Source organism: Typopeltis vanoorti, chromosome 11 (genome assembly GCF_054136105.1).
Source record: "Typopeltis vanoorti isolate ZY-2024b chromosome 11, IOZ_Tvanoo_1.0, whole genome shotgun sequence".
NCBI classification, from domain to species: Eukaryota; Metazoa; Arthropoda; class Arachnida; order Uropygi; family Thelyphonidae; genus Typopeltis; species Typopeltis vanoorti.
In genome coordinates, this window is record NC_143559.1 from 10,750,829 (window position 1) to 10,766,441 (window position 15,613).

At 35.7% G+C, this 15,613-nt stretch overlaps 1 protein-coding gene across 2 annotated transcripts in view; it reads right to left on the reverse strand.

The window, feature by feature from the left end:
• Positions 1 to 15,613, reverse strand: part of LOC150101300 (neuronal acetylcholine receptor subunit alpha-10-like) — a 337,428-nt gene that overhangs the window by 144,570 nt on the left and 177,245 nt on the right. The gene's annotated exons all lie outside the window — the stretch shown is intronic.

A 15,613-nucleotide genomic window follows, 5' to 3' on the forward strand; every position in this document is an offset into this window, starting at 1 on the left:
TTCAGGTAATATTCACTAATTTCATGTTATCAGTCTGTGGTGTGCCAGTATCGGTAAGTGTTGATATTATTTGATCTATTCTACGTTAAAAAATTTAACCCTGAGATGGATAAGTGACTGATAAAAAAAAAAAAAAAAATTCCCGCGAACAATCAGAAGAAGCAGAAAGAGACTCAAAAAGAAAAAAAAAAAAGGACAGTATTTCATATTTTACCAGAACAGCCCGCATCGTCTTCAGAACCAAACGGTAAGAGGCGAAAAATGTAATATATGCATTTGATTTTTGCAATATTCGCTGTGTATGTTTTGTATTGAATATAAATACAATAAATATTATAATAATATATATATCTCTCTCTCTATTACGATTTTTTTTCGAGGGGGGGGCCGTGAAATATATTAATTTTTGCAAAGGGGGCCCTGACATCCAGAAGTTTGGGAAGCACTGCAGTAGACGAAAAGATCATTAAGGGAAGCCGATATTGTTTGGTGAAAATGGTAGAATGACGCTACTGCAAATTTCTACAGCTTTGAGTAATTTGAGCATGCATTCCAGGATCAGTATCACGGATCTTTTGTTAACGAGAATGCCCTCTCGTTGGTAAATAAAACTGGGTTCAAATGTTTACTGGAAAGCGAAGAACTTTTATGAGCGTTAGACCTAAAGAGGAGGTATTCTCGTATGGAGGTGTCATGTTGCCTCCTCCCAGAACGCAGATTTTTCATCCCGCAAAACATGAAAGTGGCCAGTAAAACTCCCGCAGTGAGTAGATAATGTACTTGTCTTGTAGCCTCGGTTGGTAATTACAAAACAGCCCAGTCTTAGCGTTGGATCATTCCTCTTTGAAATGTTTTGCGTGTGCTTTCAGAATAGCAGTCACAAAGAGGAATATGTGAACGTTAATTACAACTATTTCACACAGAATCACTCCTGAGAGAAACCCAGCAGACGACTGCAACTAAAACAACGATAATCTGTCCTTTATGATCGTCCAATAATCTAGATCAAGGGTTCTCAAACTTCTTAAATTTTGTACCACATAAATAAGAATCAAAAAAATATATGTACCACCATAAAAGCATTTCCCGATTAAAAATCAATCCATCCCAAATGGAGTGTTTATAATCAAAGAATAAAACATTTTAAATTTATGTTATTCATTTATATTCATAAATGAAACTTATCATATTAAATTACAATATTAAAATATATTTTTCTGAACATTTATTTAAATATTTTGTGTAAAAATTGTACTACCAAAAATAACGTAATGTACCATTAGTGGTACATGTACCACAGTTTGAGAAACGATGATCTAGATTGTTGTTCTGTTTGTAATTACAGCTGAAACAATCAAAGTCACGAGGCCAGTGTATTATGAGTGTTAATGGCTGGTATTCTTTGTGCATGTTTGACTGTTTTGCAGTTGACAAATCTGATGTCCGAAGAGAAAACTCGCCATCCTATATGAGACCGACTAATTCCCCTTCATCTGAAAAGCCAAAATAAAGATTGTTCTCGTAGAAGGGATTAAAAGCTCATCTCTTTCCAACCAAAGGATATCGTTTATACCGACTGAGCTGTACGTGTTCACGTAAACAGCACTTGATAACAAATTGGACAGCATGATGCAATGCTTGAAAAAAGTATGAAAACACGTTAATGTTTGTATTTTAAACGAGTTCACATGAAAGTTCAGGCTAGTAGTCGTAACTGGAGGACTCACTTTTTACACCTGGAATTCTAAGAATAAGCGTTCCCACTATTTCCATCTGATGAAGGTCTTTCCCATTTCTAATGCGTCGTATTTGTCCTCTGAATTTCTTTCCCATTTTTTTTTTCATCGTATTTGCTCCCACTTAAATCGCAAAGAAAACAACGGCATAATTATTCTATGTAGTTGGCAGATCAGGTTAAAACTAAGTTTCTGCGTTTGTCGTTCTATATTGAATACTTTGTTACAAGTGCCCTCTCGTTGCGATTCTCTGAACTAAATGATAAAAAATCTCTGTTGCAGAGATTCTTACAGAGTTCCTGTTTTCTTTAATATTATTAGACCTTTTGTGAACAGAAATACGTAAACTGTTTCAATATAATAAAATTCTGAAATATGTATAATTAATGAAAAAAACATAATAAAAGTATTATTCATACATCATATTAAATGTTTCAAACAAGATTTCTTTTATTAATTATATGAAGAGCCAAAGGCTTCAATTCAGCGACATATAAACTTATTTAAGTTAAGGGATATTACATCCCATATTGTTTCATAGCCGAATAAGAAACTCAGAGTTTCATGCCGAATATAGTAAATATATATAAAGTTCGGCGAGTCCAAGCGTAAGCAAATACCTGGATAGTGTTACAACTGACCCTTTAGGGAGTGCAACACTGAGGCAACTCATGGTAAGGGTGGAGCAAGCTCCGATCACTATTCTTGATATTTCCCCATAATGTGAAACCCAGCTCCTAGGAGCTGTATTACTGTTCGACATTATGAGTGAGAGAAGATCACTACCCAGACCGGTTTCAACCTTTATTGAGGCCATCACTGATGAGACCTCAATAAAGGTTGAAACCTTTATTGAGACAACCTTTATTGAGATTTATTAATACAGCTCCTAGGAACTGGGTTTCACATTATGGGGAAATATCAAGAATAGTGATTGGAGCTTGCTCCACCCTTACCATGAGTTGCCTCAGTGTTGCACTCCCTAAAGGGTCAGTTGTAACACTATCCAGGTATTTTCTTACGCTTGGACTCGCCGAACTTTATATATATTTACTATATTCGGCATGAAACTCTGAGTTTTTTATTCGGCTATGAAACAATATGGGATGTAATATCCCTTAACTTAAATAATATTTCTTTTTTTTTTTCAAAACAGAAGCAGGCGTAAGCGAGTGTATTTCTACACTTACTCGATAAGAGGCCGATTATGCAATTGATTAAAAAGTGAGTTTCTTCTTGGGGGGGAAAAAAAAACTCATTTGCACCAGAGATCGATTAACTGTGGAATAGACAGAACCTTCCACGAATGAAAGAAAACTTATTCATAGAAGCACTGCATCAGGGAACACATTGAAGTTACCTGAGACTTGGCAAAAGTTTCAATGCAGATTGGCTATTCGTCCACGTGCACAAATGTCAAGGACACAAATGTTAGCAGTAAGGCGGCTAAAACCCGTAACGTTTTTAAAATACTCAGAAGACAAATAAGGAGGTTTATGGCAAGTGACTATATGGAAATGTGAATTTTCCATATAGTCACTTGGAATGAGAGAATAACAATTAATATCGGGATGAGAGAATAACAACTTTGTGTAGTATCACTGCAATACAAGTACAGACTTCTTTCCTTTAACTTTAGATTGATCAAAATATTCATATGAAATTCTCTTGAACGAAACTCTCCCTCATTGAGATGTCTTGAGAGGAATGACCACATCTTTAACTTGCGTGTTCATATAGATGATGTTACAGTAAACAAAAAAGAACAGACGAGGAGAAACAAAGAAAATATCAAAACCAAGTTGGCAAATGTTTTCTTTTAATATAAGATGTTATTAAAATGTACCTTAGATTATTTGAACAGATTATAAAATGTTTAACATAGACTATGATATTAAAGATATCAATCCATGTTAATTTATGATATCAAAGATAATATGGTTTGCATATTTGATGTTGTGATTTCTGGTAGCTATTTATGAAATGAATCGTAATCAGTGTTGATTCCTTGAAGCGAGAATGCTCTTGTGAGGATCAGAGTTTCAACAAATGGTTTGAGAAGTCATGAGAATTGAACAAGAAGTATATTATATTTACTTTTGTTCCTTTTTTTTTGTCTTCCTATATTGAATACTTTTCTGGTATTCAATATAGGAAGAACAGCTAATCAAAGACAGGGACACGTCAGCTCTGAGAAAGGGGGAGTAAACTTCACTGCACTGGTTCTATTAAAACAGAGATATTAGCAAGGAAAATGAGTGTTAGTATTCAAGAATGTAGGAGAAGAGCCTTGAGGGGAGTTGTTTAATAGTGTATACAGTGAATAATAGAGCTGTAAGGAATACGATATGGTTTTGCGCTAACACTGGTCCGATCTGTACAAAGATTGAAATCAGAACATTTAAATTTTAGCCTGAGAGCAGTGCAAATATTTGGTTATCTTGCAGTTGCCATCCGTCCTCACAAAGATCAAACGCAACACTGCTTTAACAGGTGTTAACATTGTCATCGTATTCACCGTAATGGAAGCTCTCTCTCTCTCTCTCTCTCTCTCTATATATATATATATATATATATATATATATATTTCCTACACCTCAGCAAAATCCATCGCAGAATACGCACGAATGCTCCAAGAGCTATTTAGTAGAATAAAAATGTTTAAAAAAAGTTGACAAACAGTAAGGAAGACCAAGGAAAATCGAAAAATATTTGAATGAAATAAAGCTACAAAATGCAAGATATTCTTATACCTTACAATGTAATCGGGTACAAAATCAATTTTTGTGCACCAAATATCTATTTTCTGGAAATTTCAAAATGTCTTTCTTAATTATTTCCACACAATAAAGAACATTCCCCGCTGAGGAATGCTACGCGTATTTCTATGTCATCAGATTGACGGATTCAAATACTTAGCAAAAGGAGTACGAGAACTTCTTTAATCATAAGGTGGAAAGCAGTCTCCATTCTCTGAGCCTTCAATGATCTTGGGATCATTGAAGGCTCGGATCCTGGGATCAATATCAGTGAAGGATTAAAGCTATCAACGTTTTTCAGAAGAGGGAGATAAAGAAATAATGGTGCAATGCTTTTTAAGGTCGTTTTTTAGATGGGGAAACTCGGTTTATTAACGAGGCATAAACCCTAGTTGCCCTTGCCAGAGGTCGACTAACTCAGCCGATGAAGGTCTTTTTTTGAAAAAGGGCGTCTAGACGAGAAATGGAATCGAAAGTATAGAATTTTTCTTTAGGCGATCTAGCGCTATGGATGCAAACGCTATTTACACAGTGCTACACAGAATGATGGATCGTCTCTAAAAATCTCCGCTGATAGGAATAAACTTGAAAATTATACCAATGGTATTCAGTTTTTGCTTCCCATTTATAATTAAATTCTAATTGTTTTTCTCTCCATTCTGTATAACTTCTTATATAATATTAAAATACTTAAGTTTTTTTTATTGAGGAGAACAACAGATTCTGACATTATTGTTTTCATATAGTTATGATAACAGCAGTTTCTCGTTTGTGAAAAGCATTCAGGTGTATATATATCACTGTTCACAGACGAGATTCGCATTGTTAATACACGAGGCATTTCGTTAATTCAATGTACTATACGAATAGGTTTCCTAACTGAAAAAAAAAATTCAAAGTTATGAGAGATGCACAATGAGTTAAAATTCATCTATCATCTAAGACATTCATAAAGCAAATATGCGCTTATTAAACGTATGCATATTAATTAGTATTTTTAGGAGATTTTTTACGTTACTTTTTACGTGGAAGCATTTTTAAGACAAAAGAATCGTCTTCCAACACATGAGCAATACTACACCAAAGGAAAAATAAAATAAACAGATTTTCTTTATGTAGGAAGACTCGGACTGTATTAAACACAAATAATGATCTTAGAATCGATCGTTTGTTCTTTACTTGTCTTGTATTCATTTACTTAATTGATATACTTTCTAATTCTAAAGTGGCCTATAGGCGAGTATTGTAGATTCTGTGGATGTAGATCTGTGTGTTCCAGGGGGAGGTTTGCCTGTTGTGAGGGATGAGAAACCCGAGTTTCCGAGAGGAAAACCCTCCACCGCCATATGAAATTGGTCAACTCACCATTTGATTCAAAATACCTAATAAAGGTCAAACGCAGTTCGAACCAGGTCTTTTAGACCAAACGCTCGTCTATGGCAACTGAGCTAAGGGGTCTATATCCTGGCTACATAAAATTCGAGTTACTGTGGTAACTCCAGAATGGTGCCTGTTCACTGTAACAGTCTTCTCAGACTGCGAATAATATTGACGCATCTACAAATCGTAAGAAAGTTTTTTTTTTCCTTTTTTTTTGCCAGTTACGTAAGAAACTAATTTTTAAATTAGCATTGTAACCTAATCATTCAATTCTTGAAAATATTTTACAATAAAAGTTTCTCATTTTATATTCTTTCACTCATTATTTCATTTTGCAATATTTTCATTTTCTAACGACTTATTTAGGGCGCAGCACAAAAACACTTCTGTAATGAAAACAGTAATTTCGGGTCATAAAATAATTTGGCAAGTGAATGTGCCTCTCATTCCACTCTAAATGACGAAGGGCAGCCTAATGAATATCGGGGTGAATAAGCGTTCTCTTAAATAATGATCACATTCAGTTGCCGGTCTATTTTTAAGACATAAAAAAGCAAACCCTTCGTATTACTGTCACTCCCAGTTCTAGAAGATAATGGATCTGAAGTAGATTGAAATTTCTGCTTGTGTATGCTTTTGTTTAATGAACATCTTATGTTTACCGGAGGCAATATCAAATGGAGCTTATAATAAAAGCAAGCTTAAAGATAAACAGAATGAAAACTTTCATGCGTGCTTTATAACAAATGGTAGTTGAATGACCGTAATTCTATTATTTCCATTGGTGAAAACAATACTTTTGTCTGTTCCTTCTGTACGATGCTCACTGGAGCTTACTCCAGTTAATACTAGATTTCGGATTTTTTTTTCCCTTATAAATCTTGCGTCATTTATTTTGTAATCATAAAGGTCGTTTTGTATACCGCTGATGTTTTCTGCTAAGAGCAAAGATACTCTCCGTGAAACCATCGCAAGAACAAAATGAACCCCGCAATGTGCCTATCAGATCGCCGCTGACAACCACCGTATATAAAAGCGCAGGTGGATTATGGGAAGACCGTGTCCTCCCTGCCCGATTGTCACTGTCATGGATAAATTATTAGTTTTCCATAAAACGTGGCTTGTCCTGTAATCCAGCCCTTTCGTTAGTGTCTTACTGGCGTTCCATGTAATTCAGGTAGAATGACAGGCATGACAGGTAGATAACTTAATGCTCCGCGCACGTCCAGTCTAGTTCCCTCACCCCGCACATCGTTAATTAATCGATATTTGTTCATTCAAGACGACTGACGTGTCCTGGTAACAATTGCTATTAATTACAGGGAGGACATTACCTCCAGTGACAGCCAGGCCCTTCCTCAATATGCTGATACGTCATTATGCACCCCCCCCCTTCAACAGATTGTTAAAGTCTGAGATACTTCTGACAGTCTTATTAAACAGAAAAACGTAAAATTGAAAAAGATGATGCCGATGTAGGTAAGGGAAGCTTAGACTTTATCTGCATGTACAGAATTCTTCAATTAATTATCGATTCCGGTGTGCACGTGGAGGCAGATTGTTGAACTTAGCAGCAGTCGGAGTTTTGATTATTTTCACAATCACTACATGTTCATAATTTTCGGGTGTTAAGTCATCATGATCATTTATTTATAATTTTACAATTATAGATAGGGAAACCAATCAAAACAAATAAGTAGTGTGTGTACACTAAGATAGGACTTGGAGGTTGTTATGACGTGAAGGAAAATCAGGCTTCTTTGTCATATGCTAATTGACGGATCTCTGATGCAGAGAGTTGGGGGAAACGGGGAGAATATTGCTGATGTATTTCTAATATGGAGTTCGGGATCTGCCGCTTTTTCTTTTTGCATCTGTAAGGGCGTAGAGGACCAGAGCATCAAAGGATACAGAGGGTGGATGTCTAAGTTAGTGGCCGAGCCATTTTATTTGGTTTCTTTGAACAGTGCTGACTAGAGGACCTTGCTGGGTTTCATCTAATATTGTAGAGTTGGGAATGTGGTCATCCCAGGAGTAATCCAGGATATTTCCTAGACAAGTAGTTCCAAAGCTATTTGTACTATTGGTCGATGCTTTTGTTGAGATGTTCCAGGTCTGGAGCCGTACAAAAAGATAGACTGGCTGGTGCACTTGTAAAGACAAATCTTCGTCTTTTGAGATGAGGCGCGACTTCCATACTTTATTCAGACTTCTCTGGAACTGCAGTGCTTTCTGTTTTCTTGTTTTAATGTTTGTTAAGGAATCTGAGATGTGTGATTCAAGGTATACAAAGTCCTCTACTTCTTCAAGATGGTCATTTTGATTTATATATAGATGCGCTCATCTATCTGATGTTTTAATATCTTTGTTTTTTTGGAGTTTCTTTTTAGTCCAAATATTTCTGCGGTTCTCCTAAGCTGTTGAAGTGGTTTTGGGCATCTGTAGTGTTAAGTAAACAAGAATAATATGATAGATAATATAAAGATTGACGCTGCTTAGATCCGTATTATTTAATATGGAATTCAGATCAGTATTTCTTTAAGCTGATTTTCCCAATGCATCCAAACTGACTTATACAATTCGAAGCTTTGCACCTTCAGTACTATTTTATTTATTTATACCCCCACCTGTTATGTGGAAACTGCTATCTACTTAGAGACGATAAATCGCTGTTTGAATAACCATTATTTTTTTAATTTTTCAAAACAATAAGAAAAAAAATTGAACTATTTCATTGAGATTATGTGCAATTATGAGAAATATTTTATTTAAGAATTTTGATTACTTTGTCGCTTTCTTAAGTCTTTTCACAACTACCTTCTGCAACGCCCGTTAATGCCTACTCAGTTACGTTTTAGTAATCCATTCACATAACAAAACCGCACTCTAAACTGCACCGAAATGTTTACAGTTGAAGATGGGAGCCCAACTGGTAATTAAGCAATCCTAACGGAGGAAATACACGCGATTTACAAATTATCAAAGAGAGTTCTCTGATTACCACTGTTCATGCCTTCTTTCTTTTTTTTTTTTATCTTCGTACTAAAGGAGGGCGATGCGCTGTTACTATGAACAGTATTATTCGGCGTTTATATTTATTTATTAATCATCGTAATGAAGGAAAAACGGCGTCTTGTTGTTGCAGAGCTTCATAAACAGCATATACAACGATTATCAACTAACAACACAACAGGAATCATTGCATACACCCTTAACTACGCACTATAACAGAGCTACAGCTCGTTAATTAATAACGAAGGAATGCTCCATCGTAACCCAGTTTAACGTAAACTTTTTTCGAATTTGAGCACTTCCTAATCAGGCAAACGGAACTAACTTAAAGTTTTCCAAACGCTTTTCCATTTTTTATATGAAAAGATTAACTGAGAAGCAGCACAGCATTTCTTGCGTGTCAGATACTAATAACAGCACAGGCTTTCTAACTCTCATTTCCAAGTGCATCAACTCCGCGAACCCCCGTTTAAGAAACACTGATGCTAGCATTTCTTTTATCTCTGACAAGAGCAAACATCCACTCTGACAACAATACTTTACATTCAGAAAACATCCGAAGTCCCTTTCGTGATCTCAACACTTCTCCCATTTCGCTTTTCCTGTCCCCCTCTCCGAATTTTTATTTATCTCCCCGGAGCCACTTCACGGCATAATCAACCAGCTGTGTAGAACGTTTCCTGTACTTTACACTTACGGATCAAACGGCATCCAGGAAACGTAAACAGTCATTCGAAAATTCACGACGGCGGAGTTTATTTCTATACATATATACATGTGACAGTAAATAACACCCGGATGGGCGAGACGTGAAGTGCAGATGATGCTCCACTACTTCGCGATATCAAACAAACAAAGAAATTGACGTATATGGTAATCTACGTCTGGTGTGTCCTTGTAGTACACTCCGCCACACACACACAATGAAGAAATAATGTAGGAAAAGGCCAACGTTGTCCTGAGAGAACGAAAAGCAAAGGGCTACTACTGCTCATGCATGCTAAGAGCATAAAAAAAAGGTATGCAGAAGAGAATGCCACTTTAAAGCTATACAACCGACTTTTTGCTGGAACAAAATGGTGGGTTAACAGACCGATATATCGTTTGACGGATTCCTCTTCGCCTCTGTAAGTAAAAAAAAAAAAAAAAAAAAAACGTTAAGTGTGCGTCGTTTAATAACTCGGTGCTTGAGCTATTCGATAGGGCACACATGCACCTTATGTTGACTTTTGGGAAGAGTGCAGCGGCCTAAGAAAATGGGGAAGCATTGGTGTTATTAAGAGGGAAGAAGAAAGACTGCAAGTCAGAGTCATCCTTCGATCGATTTCGATATTTGTAAACTATTTAAATGCATATTTTGCACAGAGTACTGTTTCAATATCCTATGTTTAAACATTAAAGCTGCCCATCCATTTCTACTTAGTAGCTAATATCAATTTCCGTTTATTACTGTTCTCATATTATTCTGCGAGTGTTTTTAAAATAACGCAACTCTTCACTTTGAATGTATTCAATTTTGAAACTAATAAACAGAGAGAGCCCATACCAATGCAATCCCAGTAACTAAGATTTTCACGGTACCTGACTCTTATACCTGGGTAGATAGATATCGGATGTTCACATGAATTGAAGAAATCGACTGCAAGAAGAGTTACATAATCCACACGAACAGGAAAGGCTGAGATAAAGTAATCCGTATCTATCAAGATACCGATAAAACTTGTGTTGATCACTGTTTTACAGATAAAGCAATCTGTATTATTTTGATACGAGCACATACCGAGTCAACTTCTTGTTGGATTCCCCAATAGCTGCTACAACTGGCTATTGGTGCCTCGTGCTGTTTTTGCAACCCTAGCTCGGTTACTTTTAATGCCTATGGGATTCGTCATACAGTTTGGTCTGGTATGTGATGAGTATCGGATGTTCTCTATGATGATGTGCTGTGGTTTGTTGATAAAATAAAAACCTTTCACAATTGTTAAATTAGAGAAAATTCAGTTCTTCACTGATTGGTTACTTCACAAAAAAAAAGAAACTTATGACGTTGTGATGCCGCTGTATAATGTATGTAAACTGAGTTTTCTTCTAGCCAGAGTAGCCAGTGAAAAACGTTCCCATCCTCAAACCGATTACTTCAACTTCTGAAAAGCTCTCACCGAGAGAGCGTATTTGAACAAATATTGTTATATATATAGACACACACATGAATGGTTATATTTCCCTTTCTTTAATGGTAGACTTCAATTATGTAGGTAATAATGCATTATTCGATGCTATTTCAAGTAAACAATCATAATAATTTCTTCAGGATCCAAAATTATGTATTGGGAAGAAAATATAAGAATCTTTTCTTTCTCCTTTTGTGATTCGGCTTCAATGTTAAAAGCGCAGTGCTGGTTGTTTCCACTGTTACATAAACAGAAAATCATTGACTAGGGTTCTCTTGAAATTTCTCAAACATGCCTCCCAGTGGAACCTTCTCGTTTGCACTTTTGCGGAGATTAATATTTTTACATCGATTCGATTTTAATGGCATCCTTTCCATGTAACAATAAAAGCGATCAAAATCAAAGAAAATATTCTAGCACATTAGTATCATAATCTTGTTTGATTTTCGTTCGTATCATTCCTTATACAGTAATGTTTATTAACTGGACGAAGAAATTTTTATTAGCAGACCTTTTCTCTTGGATAGCATAATTAATGAAGCAAGAAAATTAACAAAAAACGATTTGTCTACCTTATAAGTTTTAAAGTACTCAAAATATAAGGACGGTGTGTATACAACAAATATAAAAATATGATCTCACGCATTCTAAATGAACTTTCGTACATTTAGATACCGCGCACACACACACACATCACTACAATGCGATGAAGCACACCTCCCATTTATTATGGGTTATGTCTTTCCATTTTCCATTTAATAACCATCAGCGCTGTGCAAACTGCAAACCTGTACTTTAAAAGGCTCCTTGCCTTTTTACTCGAAGAAAATAAACCGATGGCATTTAACGCTAGCAAGGCTTTCTTAAGAAACGCTTATGGCAACTCAGAAGATAAAAAAAAAGAAACTTAGATACGCGTGACCGGATTACCTGTTAGAATGATTCTTAAGGACAGGATGAAGGGGAAAAAAAGAAATCTCTTTCCAGATCATCTTCGAACTGATAGAGCATACAAAGGCTTAGATATGTGATAAAATGTTCTTGTTTGGAGAGAGAGGAGTGGTAATTAGGGTACCGACTGGATTGCAGCCCATAAAAAAGACGATGTTCTCTTATAGATGCTGGATTAAAAGTAAAAAAAAAAAAAAAAAGCGAAAATTTGCAGTACGAGCAATCAGGACATTTCATACTGATTATTCTTGCTCCATAAGACGATCTCTTCTTAACTCATCTCAAATACAGTTCTCGGTTTTATGGCACTTCTTCAGAGAGAGAAACGCCATAAAATTTATTTCTTGTAATCATACTTTTTTTGTCCAACTGCAACTGAATGATATTTTCATTTGGAGTTAGCTTGCAGTGAGATTTAAATACCTCGTACAGTTAAATGCAATGAAGAAATTCATTCATTTAGTTTTAGATATAATTATATAACAAAGAAGAACAACACAATTAGATGCAATTTTTTGTATGTCATTAATTTTGTGATTTATTATTGAAGAAACAGACGCACATGAAAATATTTATTATTTTTTTTTTAATTATCTAAAGATGAAAACTTTGTAAATGCGCCACCTGACCTATGACCTTTCTAGATTGCAGGCAGTCAAACTTGTTACAAATTACTTTGAACGCACACTGAATTACTGTATAGGACTGGAATCAAATAGCAGTCATCGGCTTATAATAAGATAAAGGAGGAATTTAATACTTTCAAGGGTAAACTGGTCAGTACAACCTCTCTTCTACGACTTTAAGCAATATAGAAAGTATAATCTAGTATTGTCTCTTTTTATAGTTAATAATAGACATAACAGGAATATTTGGCCTAGAGAATAACATTTCAATAAACACACAGCAAATCAGTTGATATCAGATCGCAATATCTGATACAACATCCTGAAGCGACTGATTAAGTTCCCCAATGCCATAGAAATTGCCGAGAAGGAAACGCTACATTTTTCACCCCCATTCCAAGTTTCATTACATCTTAAGGGGGATAAACGTTATGGAGAAACGTGAGAGCTCTGTGAACGTAAAGGTGTGTTTCAGTGTATTCTTATTTTGATCCGGTGAAAGCTTTCAAGAACACTCTCAACAGACGTATTTAAAGTCTTCATTCGCAGCAAATGATTTTTGAGGTATGGCTGGATGAATGTGATTAACAAATGTGAAATAGCCATAACAACACAGCGTAGGCATGCGATAGGAGGAAGCATATAGGAATCCCCCCCCCCTCCCAAGGTCGATTTCATCCGGAGTTAGATTTTATTTATTTTCGTTCACGAAAATCAAGATTTTCATCCCGTGAAACATTCTATAATTCCAACCATTCAATGGTGTTTATTCAGCAATCTAAGCTTCATTCAAATAGGGTTTTCTTTCATTAAAGTAATTTATTACGCATCTGGATAAAATGTTCGGGTGGCAATCTAAAGTTACTTTGATATCGCTGTACGCCAACATGACAAATAAAATGAATGTCTGAAACACTGCCTTAACTTTTTATGAATTTAATGTGTTTGTGCGTGCGCACGCGTGTGTGAGAGAGAGATTATATCCCTTAATGTACAGCAAAAGAAATAAGCAACAACATACAATTCTCATCACCGAGTATTTACTGGCGTATCTCACTTGAGAGCCAAAAAAGAAGACTACGTCATTTCGGAGATGTTAAAGAAAATGCTTCACAGGGAACGCTGGATACAGAAAAAAAAGAATCTCAACAAGAGTGGAGTAGCCGAAAAAATGCGAAATACAAACATAATATGTGGAGGATCCCTTTTAATATACGCGCGTAAACGTGAGAAAGATGGATAATTTTGAGGCTGTTTTCTAAATATAAATTGTATGCTAAATAATAACATACAATTTATATTTAAAACATATAAACGTTTTATAAGCACAATCCCACAAGCATTTAAATCTTTAAAATGCAACGAAATACATTTCTCACTTTCCGCTGTGCCGTAATGTGTACACGAGATTTGTTTCCTTTCGTGAAATGCAAAGATTGAAATATTCAAGTGCAAAAGAGTTCTGGAAACAATTCTATCATAACAACCTTCGTGGAATACATGGGGTCCTCGTATTGCACGCTCTTCTGTTATGTCTTTAATAGTGTTAAATTTAAAGATAGTAGTGTCGCTCATTTTTTAAGTGACCGACAAATCATTGTAAACCTATGGTACATCAGTACGGCGACGGATCGGGATTTTTTTTAATATTTTACAGATTTTTAAAGTATTTCTTACATAATTCGGAAATCCTGGTTTAGAGAACAAATACAATTTTTTTTCCTTTCTTTTTTTTTTTTTCCCCAGATCACTTCAGGCCTGCAGCAAGCAAGCAAGAAGATGGTCACCTACAAGCGATGAAATTCATCTCCCATCTTAAAACAATCACAGACAATCGTGGCTATGTCGGGATGCGAACCAGCAGCCTACTGGTTGGTAACCCGAGACCGTAATCACTCGGCCAATTAAGCCGGAGATTTCGTAATCATAGCAGTTGAACCTGAATTCCTTTTTTACTTTAAATAGCTTAATTATTGTCATCTGAAATATAAAATATGTATCATTTCTTCTTCTCGAAAAACACTAAGTTTCAACAAACACCGCCATATTTTACGAATGATCTAAAATCAAATATTTCATTAAAATCCGCCCAGCAAAGCGGAGCTGTTAATACACTTACGAAAGTAAACACAAAACAACAAATTTCTTAAAATACACGCAAAAACCATTAACGCACAACTGTTCCAATTGTTGTAGAGCTGTTACCCTGACAACAGAAAGTGTTATTATTTGTCCCACTCTTACATATATGAGACTGCAGAGTTTTTTAATGAATTATTTGATTTCCCACAGAGGGCGACACTGGTTCGTTTGCCATTTTTTCCTTTGTTGCCTCGTGACATATGGAAGCGGAAGGTGGTGTTGGAATGATTCGCTACGCACGTTTTAGGCGATTTAATACTTTTTTTTTTTTTTGGTCTTAGAATATTGTGTTACCTTACTCTCGACCTATCATTAAACTCAAAAATACTGACAATTTAAAAAAAAATTAATAACTTCCTCAATACGTGCAGGAGGTTTCCCGATAAAGCGATCACAGTATGTCTATATGTAAATTCGCTCTCTCACAAGTGGGTGGTAAAGTTGGGCAGCTGCCGATTTATAAGATGTCGCTTTCCCGACGGATTCAGAAGAAATATTTGGACGAGTCGCTTTCTGAAATTTTCAAACACGTGTGAATAATCTCGCATTCAACAATTCTTAATTTGGTAAGACCATTTCGGACTTCTTGCACTCCAAACAGCGATTGCTTCGCTGATTATTATTTCCAGGCACACGTGAAGACTTGCTTTCGCTACTAACGCAATTTTGTAGCAGCAAACCAATGTGGTAACCGAAATATTTTTTCTCAGCGGTGATATTCACTCAAAAGCTGGCTTATGACGAATTTGAAAACTATATCTTAGCTTTAGAAAAAGCAGAATCCAACTGTTTCCGATGTATCACAACTGGTTTCTTCATTAGTATTTCATAAATAA